Raw genomic sequence first — 12,933 nt, forward strand, 5'->3', positions numbered from 1 at the left:
ATATCATCAAGACTTAGTCAAATGTAGTGCTAAAAAATTTTAGTGAAGCAATGTAATATATATATATACACACAAATATATGTTTATATAATACACACACACACACACACACACACAAATATATGTTTATATAATACACACACACACACATATATAGGTATATGTATACATACATACATATATATATAATACAAGGTACCTCAATTATTGATGATGTGAAAAGGTAAAAAGGCTTTCCAAATATCAACAAGACTAAGTCAAAAACTTACTGAAGCAGTGTACTCCACTTCAGTGGAAATGAAAAATCCTAGTTAGCATCTTTATTTTGAAGGGATATATATATATATATATATATATATATATATAAAGGGAACTTTACATACATACATATAGTTGTATGTGTGTACTCTTTAAAGCTCCCTTTTTTCTCTCTTTTTAAAAAAAATATATCCCTCCAAAATAAAGAAGTTATTCGAGATTTCTCAATTCTAGTTGGGCTAGACATAGTAATTACTAGGCTTTCTTAGCACTAGTTTAACTAAATCTTGTTATTACTTGAAATCTTTTTCACTTTATCCCTTTTCACATCATCAACAATTTAGGTATCTTGTATTTTATCTTGTCATTTCATAGTTCATACTTCATACTTTTACATATCAAAAATTTAGGTATCTTGTGTTTTTTCTTGCCACTTCATACTTTCTACATATCACCCATGTAATTTTATTAATATGATGTTTTTTTTCTTCCATGTGCTCTTTCATATATTTTTTAATTCCTATCCACTTACACCCTGATTGTCCTCTTTTAGATTTCCCACACGGACAATCTCAGAGTGTGCCCTAGTATCTATCATCATGTATACCTCACTTATGTTGTAATAAGAAAGTTTTTTACCTTTAGAATGCAAAATCAACTTGAATTAAATCTCGCTTCAAAAAAAAACAATCATTATCAAAGAATGCAGAGTCAACAAGTACCTAAAGGGAACTACGCTAGTTACTACATTTTCTTATCACCTATTGTTAACAAAATTTTGTTATTATTTGCAAATCGTTTTGACTTTACACATTTTCTTATCACCTATTGTTAACAAAATCTTGTTATTATTTGCAAATCATTTTGACTTTACCCCCTTTCACATCATCAATGATTTAGGTACCTTGTATTTTTTCTTGTCACTTCATTCTTTCTATATATCACCCATGTAATCTTATTAATATGATGACTTTTTCACTTCATGCTTTCTATATATCACCCACGAAATCTTATTAATATGATGACTTTTTCTTCCATGTCCTCTTATGTGGATGCTTTAGTTCCTATCCACTTACATCCCTCTTATGTGGATGCTTTAGTTCCTATCCACTTACATCCCTCTTTGTTTTAATTCTTATCTACTTGATTGTCCTCGTTTAGATTTTCCACATGACCTCCGACATCGCCAAAAAGACTCTCTTAGCATGTGCACCGGTAGCTATGTTGTGTATACCTCACTCATGTTGTAATAAGAAACTTTTTTGCCTTTAGAATTCAAAATCAACTCAACTTGAAATAAATCCCTTCAAACAAACGGTCATTATCAAAAAATGCAAAGATGGCAAGTACCTAAAGAAACATCATAGGATACTTTGACTAGCAACCAACTCAATCTTTACCTAAAGAAATGTAAAGATGGCAAGTACCTAAAGAAACATCATATATGGATACTTCGACTAGCAAACCAACTCAATCTTTACAACACAACTAGAAATAATGCATTTAATCGGATGTAACATTGGCACAAGTTTACAAAGATCCATATTTTATTGAAATTGCTTCATGAGTGCAATATGTGTTTTTACCAAAAGGCAAGCATTAATACTATTATATTCATCTCAAGAAATCTGATTTCAAACATATGCAATGCCAAGTGTGTGCATTAACATTAAGATATATCCTTTTACACATGATTTGCCCAAAAAAATGGGAAGTAAGTGTTTATTAAAAAATGCTCCCCTATTAAAGGTGGTGATAACTCACCCTAGTGGTGGTGGCTTGTTGGGCCCAAGCATTGGTGTGTTGCAAATGCAATCCAAAAAGTGAAATTGTGCTTTAAAGAAAGTGGCCCTGAATGTTTTTTACATTGGTTGAAACTAAAAACAATCAACAAGAATTTAACCTTGTTCTTGAGGAAACACGTGATTTTTTACATTTTTTATTATAAAATCAAAAATCATAAGAATTTAAGTAAAGAAAATCAATAACACTTTAACCTTGATATTATCCTTATTGGCTATGGAAAAAGTATTTTTTGAGCATTGGAGTGAATACCCCTTAGTAATCAGCATGAGATAATTATAGCAAGAGACTCTATATTTTGAATCCCTAATCATAAGCACATGATGTGTGTATACATGCCCACACACGCATACACACAGAGTTGTATGATGATTTTACTTCTTTGTAGTTCATACAAGGGAAATCATTTTTAACATCTTTGTATTGGAATAATGTGTCTTGCCTCCTCCCAAATTATTCATAAATTGGGTGATAAATCATTTATATCAAAGGAAAAGAGTTCAAATTTACACTTATGATGTTTTAAGAGCCGTGTCAATTAATGTATTGTCTATATTATGTTTGTCACACACACACATAAAAAAATGTGTAAGTGTACAAAGTTTTAGGGCCTTTACACGTCATGTCCCAAAGAATTTCGTATGCTAGTGCAAAAATCATGGGAGGGTAGGGTTGGATAATGTGTATTGTATGTTCATAATGACAAGTGTCTCAAGATTTTGAATTACACTTGAGTTAATATCTCTTCCCTTTAGCTTTATTTCTCTTTTAGGATGAAGGTGCTTGGTGCTTTATGCCTAAACTCTTTGTCAACTCCTCTTTCTTCATTATAGATCTTTGTTTTTGATCATTAGTGTGTGTATAATGTGATTCTTCGTTTGATTTTGACCTTGTACTTGATTTCTCTTTTTGTTGTGAAGAAGAGCCTTATGATGGATTTCTTCTTGTTGTTGAGAGTTCAAGAGTACAAGGGAAAACTTGATTTCTTCTTGTTGTTGAGAGTTCAAGAGTACAAGGGAAAACTTGTGAAGAGGTTGTGAAAGGTACAAAAGCTTGTGTTATTTCTTTTGTGGTGAGGTGGAGGATATTATAAGATTTAAGAGCTAAGGTGATCATGTAATATGTGAGAGAAGCATGTGTGCACATGAGAACAGTGTGTGCATGAGAGGTTTAATGATTGTGGATGGGCTTAAATGTGATGTGTTGTCAACGGCCCTATCTTTACATTAATGGCATATTAACATTATATTTCTTTTTGAGCCCGCCACATGCTATACACAATGCTGGAGTATTTTTCAACCTCTTTTTTTTCTTTATCTCATGTTGCAGAAAGCCATGTGCTATCTCTTGCTTTGTCTATATGTAGAAGATAGATGGTGCCTACTCTACTTTGTCTACGTGTGCAATGGGGTATATTTTTTTGGCAAGCATTTTTGAGCGAGTGCTTTTTGGTGTTTAGGCGAGTGGTTTCTCTCTCCACACTTCCTTCCCTCTATCAACTCTCTATGGTCTCGCACATTATGACTCATGGTGATAGTAGAGGAGAGGAGTGGATGGATACAAGAGCACTATACACATTGCAACTCATTTACAACTATCAATGCATATCAAGTTATAACTACCATTGCAACTCATTTACAAAGTCACCATATTATGATCTTAAACTTCCATTTTTTATTCCCTAGCAAACTTACAAGGCCATAGCATTACATGGCAAACACCTACAACATGAACATAATCATTTGTACTTCTTTACAAAGATACCATATGAAAGCATTTTGGGCCTCAACTATTATCTTTGCCTTTTCTATCTACCTTAACTTGCGAACGAAGGTGGAAACTTCAACTCTTAGAGGATCCTTCTTAACTTCTTCAATGATGTCGAAAGCTCTCCATATCGCAATGGCTGAGGCTGCTTTCACCTCTAGCATGTTCTTGTCTGCAAGGTCTTCAGCTTCTTGTAGAGCTCATTTACTTCAGACGTTGTTGTCCATGCCTCCAAAACGACATCCGATCTGGGTTCCTTTTCTCTGAGTTGCATGAAAGATTAAAGAGCTTTACTTAAGATGGTTGCAAACGTTGTAGTATTAGAGGGATTACTAGATGAAGCCATAACCATAGAGTTCACAAGGACTCTTGCAATATGAAGATATAAGGGGAGAGTGGTATGGGATGTGTCTAGAAACAAGAGTGTCTAGAAGAACATGGCAATCTCTACTGTTTTTATAACTTCAAAAGGAATAATAATTTGCTTTTTCGAGCACTAGAATTCTTATTTTAAGCATAAGAAAAAATGCTTTAATCACAATTGTTATCGTTTTAATGTCTCCATCATACTCTCTCTCTCTCTCTCTCTCTCTCTCTCTCTCTCTCTCTCTCTCTCTCTCTCTCTCTCTCTCTCTCTCTCTCTCTCTCTCTCTCTCTCTCTCTCTCGTGTTGTTAAGATCTCACTCCAATTGCATCATCTCTCTCAAAAAACTAAGCCATGAAAGAAGCAAAAAACATGGCCACTGTCATAATATGAGTGAACAACAATAATGTCTAAAACCAATATATTTTAAACATTACAAGCTACTGAAATACATCAGTATGGACGTCGAACTCCCCAGTGGAAGAAGGGAGGTGGTATGAGGTATGGACCTCTACTAAATGGTGCAAATGCGGGTGGAAAAAGTGGCCTTGCAAAATCAAGTCGTGGTGCCCATGAGGGAACTGTAAATGAAGCTACGGGGGGATGTATGTGGCAAGACATGTCGATATTGGGGCTCCATTGGAACACTAGGTGGCCATGACGAAGCCCTAGACTATGTTGGGCTCATGGGTACCAGGGGGACTGGTGATATGGTGCCCCCACATCCATCTGTTATTCTCATCGAACAATCTCACTGATCTCACCCCTAAACAACTGGTTACCCAAATCATCGTGCACAACGGCAAGTGGTCGCAGACATGAACTAAGGCACACCTCGTCGCTCTCCACACTGATGCAATGTCTTGCAGTGTTCTGCATGCTCTAGCCATGGACCCAGTACCAACAAAGCAACCACCTGCCATAGTAGAAGCCCACAATTATCATATGTACAAATGGATGACAATGTCTAAGACATTGATTATATAACGATTTCAGTACTTGAATCGTGCACATGATTACCTTACAAAAGGCTCGCTACGCTCAACAATATATCGGATGGGATCCCCATCTACATCCAATTAGTATGGGGAGACTTTCGGCTCCAAGAAGATATCATCACCAACCTCAAAACCTCCACAGTCTGCAGCTACCTTGCCTCCCGCCTATCATACTTTGGACGAGTGGACATACTCTCATAGGGGTGCATGAAGATAGCGATGACCAAAACAGAGACCTACTTGCACACACTAGTAAGTACTTTAGGGAGGGAAAACATTGAGCTTGACTTTCACAAAAACCAAATAATCCTACACTCACCTCTTCTTGGCCATCTTCTGAAATAACATAGAGATATCGCGGGACGTAGAAGAACAAAGTCCTTCGCAATGTGAAGTTCCAAGTTCCTGCCTCCCACATGGCAATCCCCAGGTGCTCCGCACGTTGAGTGCACACCATAGTGCCATCGGCATGTAGGAACTCTGCAGCAAGCACAAAAGCCAACTCCACAAGTATCTCCCGAAAAAAATTCCACCGAGGAACCTCTAAAGTGCACTTGTGGAGACACGTATCTGTAGGAAAATCAGCCCACACCAAGCGCACGCCTCCAAGGCTATCAAAGGCGTCCATGCTTCCCCACCTTGTTAGAGATCCCATGAATCATGTTGCAATACTGCAAGATTCATGGAACAACAAAGCATGTAAGGGGAGTGCAAAAGCTATAATGACGATGAATGGAGAGAGTCATTCGCATGTCTGAGAGATCGTATCTGTGTTTTCACTTTCCCATAAGCACGATATGGAGATGATCAATGTTCGAGCTCAAAACTAAAAGTGCAGGGGGTTCACCACAATGGAACGGTAGTCTACGTTTACACAACACCAAATACCTGTTATGAGTGTTGATGAATAAATGATCTAATGAATGCTTTAACATGTTAAGTTTACTTACTAGATCCCAAGAGGTCTACCTCGTCATCTTTAGAACTCTCCGACCCTGCTCTTAAGTCGCGCCATGCGTAGGGGTCACCTGCTCTGTGCATGGGACTTCCGCTCACCTTCATGCTCATCATCCTTGGAATAGCTATCCTCAGATTCCTCGTCTGATTCATCCCCTTCCTAGTCTCGCCGTCGTGACCTTTTTTGGGACGATGGAGGTGTGGATTTCTTACCCTTTTTCTTCACGGCAGGGGTCAATTCTTACTCGATGGCAAGCTTCTTGCCCTTTCTGGCCACTGCATTAAACCAACATCAGAATTGTACACTCCCAAAAAAACAAGCTTTATACCTCGTACAAATTAAATATTGTGCAGCACAAGGAAACGTACCCTGAAATTGCTATGCCTCCTCTAGAGGAAACTCCCCCTCTGGGTAGTCTAACCACCATGGACAAAGTATCCATGTGTCATTGTCCCAAAGCTCTTCGATCCACTCTTCGGGGTACAATCCTGTCTCCTCCACCTCAGATAGCACCCATGCATCTGAAGAAGGGTGCTCGCAAATGTAGACCCAATCACGTACACTACTTCTCCACCACCACCTACCATTAGAAAGGTATAAGAAACAAATACAAGAAGTAGGAGAGCTCCACCATGCAAGGGAAAAAAAAAAGTTGTGGTACTTATACAAGAGGCGTCGTGACGTGCATGGTAGGTGTGGTTGCTCGTCAGGATCCAAGGTAGCACACATTTGTCCTTTCCACCTAACAAATGCCTTCTCAAAATGATACTTCCTGTGTAAGATTTCAGGGCATTTGTGATACCTACTCTAGAGTCTTTTGTGACTCTTTCGTGCATGCCAGCTACTGCAAGTGAGCCTGCCTCCAGCTTCGCGTACAATTTGAGCGTGTACTCGATCAATTGGAACCAATACACATGACAATGCATCCACATGAAGAAGGCTCTGTCAGATGGAAGAATCTATGCATCCCTCCATATAGCAAACTCGCCACCAGCCAATATGTCAAGCAACCTACATTTCTTGCATTGTAAACAAGCATTAAGTTTCTAATAACTTTTAAAAAAATGTAATGCATCAAGAGAGCTGAAGATCTTACTCTTCATTTGAAACATTTTCTCAAGCAATCTCGGCTAGATGACATACACAATGTTTCTTCATTTCATATACACATTGTACAATGCACTTACTTGTTGATCATGCACATCACCAACAAGAACTCCGCCTCCTCTTCCTCAAGGAACCGGACCACTCTGCAATTCACCTTGGGAATCCTCTCTTTTTTGACTCGATTGTTGGTATTCACCCATTCTTGCCAAGCTTTGAGTTGATGGTTGCCATCCCAAGCAACGAACATCTTGCCAACCATGTGCTTCCATCCTTTAGTCTCCTCTAATATTGTGTCAAATTCACCTGACAATGATAGATCTTGGCCGGCTACACTTCGACGGTCGAATGGAATGGGGGATTTACCCGGGAATCCCTCTGAGACAATGAATGCCGCCATTGTCGATTGGTACTTGCTCTCCTCGATGCTTCTAATCAGACCCTCGACGGAATCCTTGTTCATGCAGATTGCTAGGTTTGCAAGGAGGCGACGACAAAGCGGCACTCTAGGAATGCAGTTTTGGTTGTCAACCAAGTGGTCCTCCACCCAATTCATAGAGATTGCAGAAAGACAAGTCCGTGGAGGCATTTTGTCTTGAATACGCATCCATATTACCATCAATACTTCTTAAATTAGTCTTTTGTCATTCAACATGTGATGTAATTATCTTAAATTAGTATTTAAACTACACTAATTTTTTATTCCAATTACATGTGATGCTATTGGAATTGTTATGCTTCCATATGAAGTCTACCTGCAGAAGTTTGATGATTAAGAACTCTTCCTTCGATGTTGAGGGCAAGTGAGGATCGTTAAGACCGCTTCCAACTGTTGAGGTGCGCTTGTTGAGAGAGAAAAGACGTCTCTTTGTGGTGGGAGAGAGAGATCTCGACTCTATGGGGGGACGAGTTGAGAGAGAGAGAGAGAGAGAGAGAGATGGCTGTTGAGGAGTTAAGAGAGACAGGGGGAGTGAGGGGTAGAGAGGGCGAGCGAGAGAGGGGGACAACAGGGGGAGCGAGGGAGAGGGAGAGGGCAAGCAAGGGGGAGAAGAGGGGGAGCCAGGGAGAGAGAGAGGGCGAGAGAGAGAGAGAGATTGTTGTGTGGGGAAGAGGGGAAGCGAGAGAGAGAGGCTATTGAGGGCTCTTTTGTGAGCCCTCAACAGTTGCTATGCAATGGCTTAATAGCCGTTACAGAGCCGCCTACACGTGGCCACGCAACGTGGCCTGCGTGGCCCATGTTGTGTGGCCACGCGATTGGCCTGCGTCGTGGCCTATGTCGCCTTTGTCATATGCCACGCAGGCCAAGCGACTGGCCTACATGGCCTATGTGGCCTTTGCCGTGTGCCATGCATGCGACAAAGGATATAAAAATATGGCATAGCAGAAAGGGATAGCAAGACAAAGCACAATAGACAATGCAATAGATACACAATGGAGAGAATTTTAAATTATGATTATACCAAAGAGGTACAAGTGATGGTGTTGTCCACCCGTGCGCTCTCAAGTAGAGCTTAGATGGTGTTGTCCACCCGTGCGCAAGTGATGGTGTTGTCCACCCGTGCGCTCTCAAGTAGAGCTTAGATGGTGATCTAAACATACTCTGGATGGAGTATGTACAAAGTGTAGAAGGGGGCAGATACTCACAAGCATTGGATGCCTTAGCTCATGGCAACCATGTCCATATATAGTATTGTACGCAGTGTGGTAGACGTGTATACAACGAAGGCGGTTACACTGCATAGACACAATCACTACCCGCGTATCAAGAACATGGCCCACCAACCACCACCCACTAATGATGGACCTGGTATCCGAGAGAATATTCTAGGGAATATTCCTCATACCGTCACCTCGGGGGCTCCCTCCCCCCGAACCCCCGCCAGGGGGGCTGCTAGCCCACCTGGGATCCCCCAGCCGAGGCAATGCCACCGATGGGGTCATTATTATGACCATTGATGATGGTCAGCAGGAGATGGTCAGGGGTACGAGCGTTAGGTGGGGTCCGGGTCTAAGCCGGGGTTCCCACTCAGGGCGTATACACCATGGCTACTCCTCATAATGGGGGCCTAACAAATGTGCATTATACATACATGCTGAGAGGCGGGCATTGAGTGTATACTAACAACAAAGGCCACACGCCTCGTGGCCTTTGCCATGCACGCGGTAAAGGCCACGTGAAGAACATGCCGTGTAATGCCCGGGCATTACACGGAGTGTCGCCACATGGACTGTTTAGTCCACATGGACTAGCCAGGTGTAATGCCCAAGCGTGGTCATTACACTCGTGTAATGCCTGCGCTCGGGAATTATATGTAGTTGAGCCACATGTACTAAAGACTCCACGTGGTTCGCTACGTAGACGCATGCGTCCACGTGGACTGGCCAGGTGTAATGCCCAAGCGTGGTCATTACACTCGTGTAATGCCTGCGCTCGGGAACTATATGTAGTTGAGCCACATGTACTAAAGACTCCACGTTGTTCGCTACGTAGACGCATACGTCCATGTGGCGATGCCACGTGGGTGTTTTGTCCACATGGCAATGCCACATGTGATGCCCGACCTCAAGCATTACATGTGGCATTTCCACGTGTAGTAGCGTGTCCACGTGGCGAGCTATTGGCTCGCCACATGGACTATCCAGACCACATGGCACACTACGGTGTGCCATGTGGCCTGCAAAGCACACGTGGCACCATCTAATTAGTGCACGTGTGCCAAGCATGGCGTCCACATCAACTAGACCACTATGCAGTCCACGTAGACGCCACGTGTAGTGCACCGTGCACGTGGTGCCATGTGCATGGCGCACTACACATAGCAGCCATGTAGCCACGCATGGCTATTTTTCAAGCCCTCTCGACCCTCTCGAGCCCTCTCATCCCTCCTCTCAAGCCTTCTCGGCCCTCCTCTCTCGGCTCTCTCGACTCTCTCGGCCCTCCTCTCACGCCCTCCTCAAGCGCCCACTCCACCTCCTCTCTTGCCCTCCTTAAGCATCCCCTCCACCCTGAACCTCTATGAAGCACCCCTTCCTCAAGCACCTCCTCATCCCACGCCTTCCTCCTCAAGCGCCTCCTCACAGCTCCTCTCAAGCGCCCACTTCTGTGTTTATTTACGCGTCATGACCACGCCATCATTAGAGGAGCTTACCATGGAGTGTATCATCTTGAAAGGATACATGGCACTTGATGAGATGTACAAGAATGACTCAATCAATCCAACTTGTACCAAGCTAGAGAGATTTCGAAGAGTTTTTTATTGGAATTGAAGCAAATAATCTAAGGAAAGGAGAATGACCTGGCAACGAATGTTTGCACTCAAAATATATGATTTCCCACACAACAAAGTATGTGTGTGTTACGTCTCAAGGAGAGCACAAAGCAATGTGTGAGAACTGGTGCATGGCTCCTACCAGTGAAGCTACATCAGTGGAGGCTCGATTGATACGTCAATGGTCGCACAGTGATCATGTGATGGATAGGAATTTGTCAGCAATGGACTCTTGGTTGAGATGGTGGGAAGTGCGCATAGCACATTGGGGATCAGTCATGCGACAACGATAGAGAGAAGTAATGATGGTCCAAATACCCCAAGAACAAACCTAGTAGAAAGCAAGCATGGAAGTTGGTTGGTAGGGGAAGGATATAGATGCAAAATTTCTCTTTACAATGCATGTACTACCGATATGGCGAATGCAATTTGGCAAAGCACAAAGGAAATCTCTTACACTCAAGGAAAGTACATAGGGAGAGGCCCAAGCTTGGAGAAACTAAAAGAACGGTACTCTACAAGCCCCTACCCAAGTGGTCCGAAACAGTTAATCAGGCAACTGAAGGAACACCCATGTACAAAGCGCCTACCCCTCTCATTGGTGTCAAAGAGAGTGCACATCACAAGAGACCGTCAAGGGTGGTAATTGATATTGATGATGAGGCCACGCATTGACCAAAGTACAACACACATGTAAGAGACTATAAGTATTCTGGGAGGTCACATAAGATCAATTTCATAGAACATGATACAAGCATAACTCCAGAAAGAACTGCAGAAGTCGCAAAGGGAAATGTCATTGAGCACAAGGTGAATAAAGCAATGTGGGCAATCCGAAGGACATGCATTGGCAGCAAGGTCACATGCACTGGAACGCCTCGTGGGGGTGAGAGGTGTGGGCAACACATAGTCAGATCTGCCAAGGGTGTGCCTGCACCTTCCTTTAAAGGCTATCGCAAGCACCCTAATGGTCTCATTAGACAATGAATGTGGTTCTTTCTTCACCACGTGCTTCATTGCTATATAGTGGACAACAACATAGACCCAAAGCCCAATCCACCACACCCAAGATATGGCCAGTTGCTATAGGAACAAACCTCACAAACAAGGAGGTATATTTATTGTGGGAAGGTGGATACCATGTGGATTGCAAGAATACAGAAGGTGTTGTGCCCACCCCATCGCATAGCAATGAGGCTTCAAGGTTCTTTACAACTATAACTTCAAAAGATCTGCCATATGGGTCCACTACTAACGTAGAGGCTAGTGGGTCAAGCATGTGAAATGGCATAACAGTAAAGTACCGCATGTCAATATCAGCGAAAGTAGCCAAGAAAATAAAGGCCGCTTTGAAAATGAAAGCTATGGTGGTAGAAGAAGTGCAGAGAGTGGAGAACAAGTATAAAGTTTTCAAGATCGAATCGCATAGGGATGATGCAAAAATTGAAAAATATGTTGTGCATGTGAAAGACAAACCGTCTTGTACATGTCCAAATTTTGCAGAGATAGAGATGCCAAGAAGAAGCCGTATCATACATGCAAGCACTTGTACTTCATTTATTTACATGTGCTATGCTTAAGCCAGAGCAAGAATATGTTCATCCACCAATGTATCCTATTTGACCTTGAGCTTTACAATGCCTTATCTCGTAGGAGAACATACCCTAATTTAGACATTTGAATGCAAGGATAATCAATTGAGCTTAACCTTTGTGGATGTCATCTCATTGTAGAGGGTTCTACTGTGCAATGTATATCTCCTTCAAATACATACTCACTCTTTCCCATACAAGTTTAAAATATGCATTTTTTATTGTGGTGCCGAAATTCGAGGAAAGAAACCTTTATAAATAACATTAAAAAAACAAATATAGTTTTTTATTTTGAGTGTTGAACCTCTCCCACTACTATAAATATAGAGGAAAGCTCCAAAGCAATTTGTTATACACCATTGCCACCAAGCCTTGTTAGAAGAGTAAAACAACCTAAACCCTCCTTCTTTTTGTTTGTGATGGCCTCATCGAATGTTAGCATTGAAGTTGTTGCTGCATGAATCGAGAGGGAGGCCACCAATGTTGTGATCAAGCAAAAGACCATAGATGGTGCACAAGCATGGAAAGGTCTCACATCCTTTCCACTTCCTAGAAATGATGAAAAAATTTCTCAAGTTAAGGACAAAGTGGTGGGCTTAATTGTAATTTGGCGATTCCATGGTTTTATTGATGAATCGTCTGAGCATGTCTTGCTAGAGGAAGTACGGAAGGGTACGAACATCGTTCGCTTACTTTGTGCCTACACCCCGAAGAATAAGCGAGGCCCATAGTAGTAAAGATGTTGGTTTTCGCATTTCTGTATTTCAAAGGTGTACGTGAATGAACTTGGTTTTATTTTTAGTTTGAACCAATAACCCCA

The sequence above is a fragment of the Cibotium barometz genome, chromosome 58 (genome assembly GCF_041138505.1).
Source record: "Cibotium barometz isolate CiBa-2024 chromosome 58, ASM4113850v1, whole genome shotgun sequence".
Classification (NCBI taxonomy): Eukaryota; Viridiplantae; Streptophyta; class Polypodiopsida; order Cyatheales; family Cibotiaceae; genus Cibotium; species Cibotium barometz.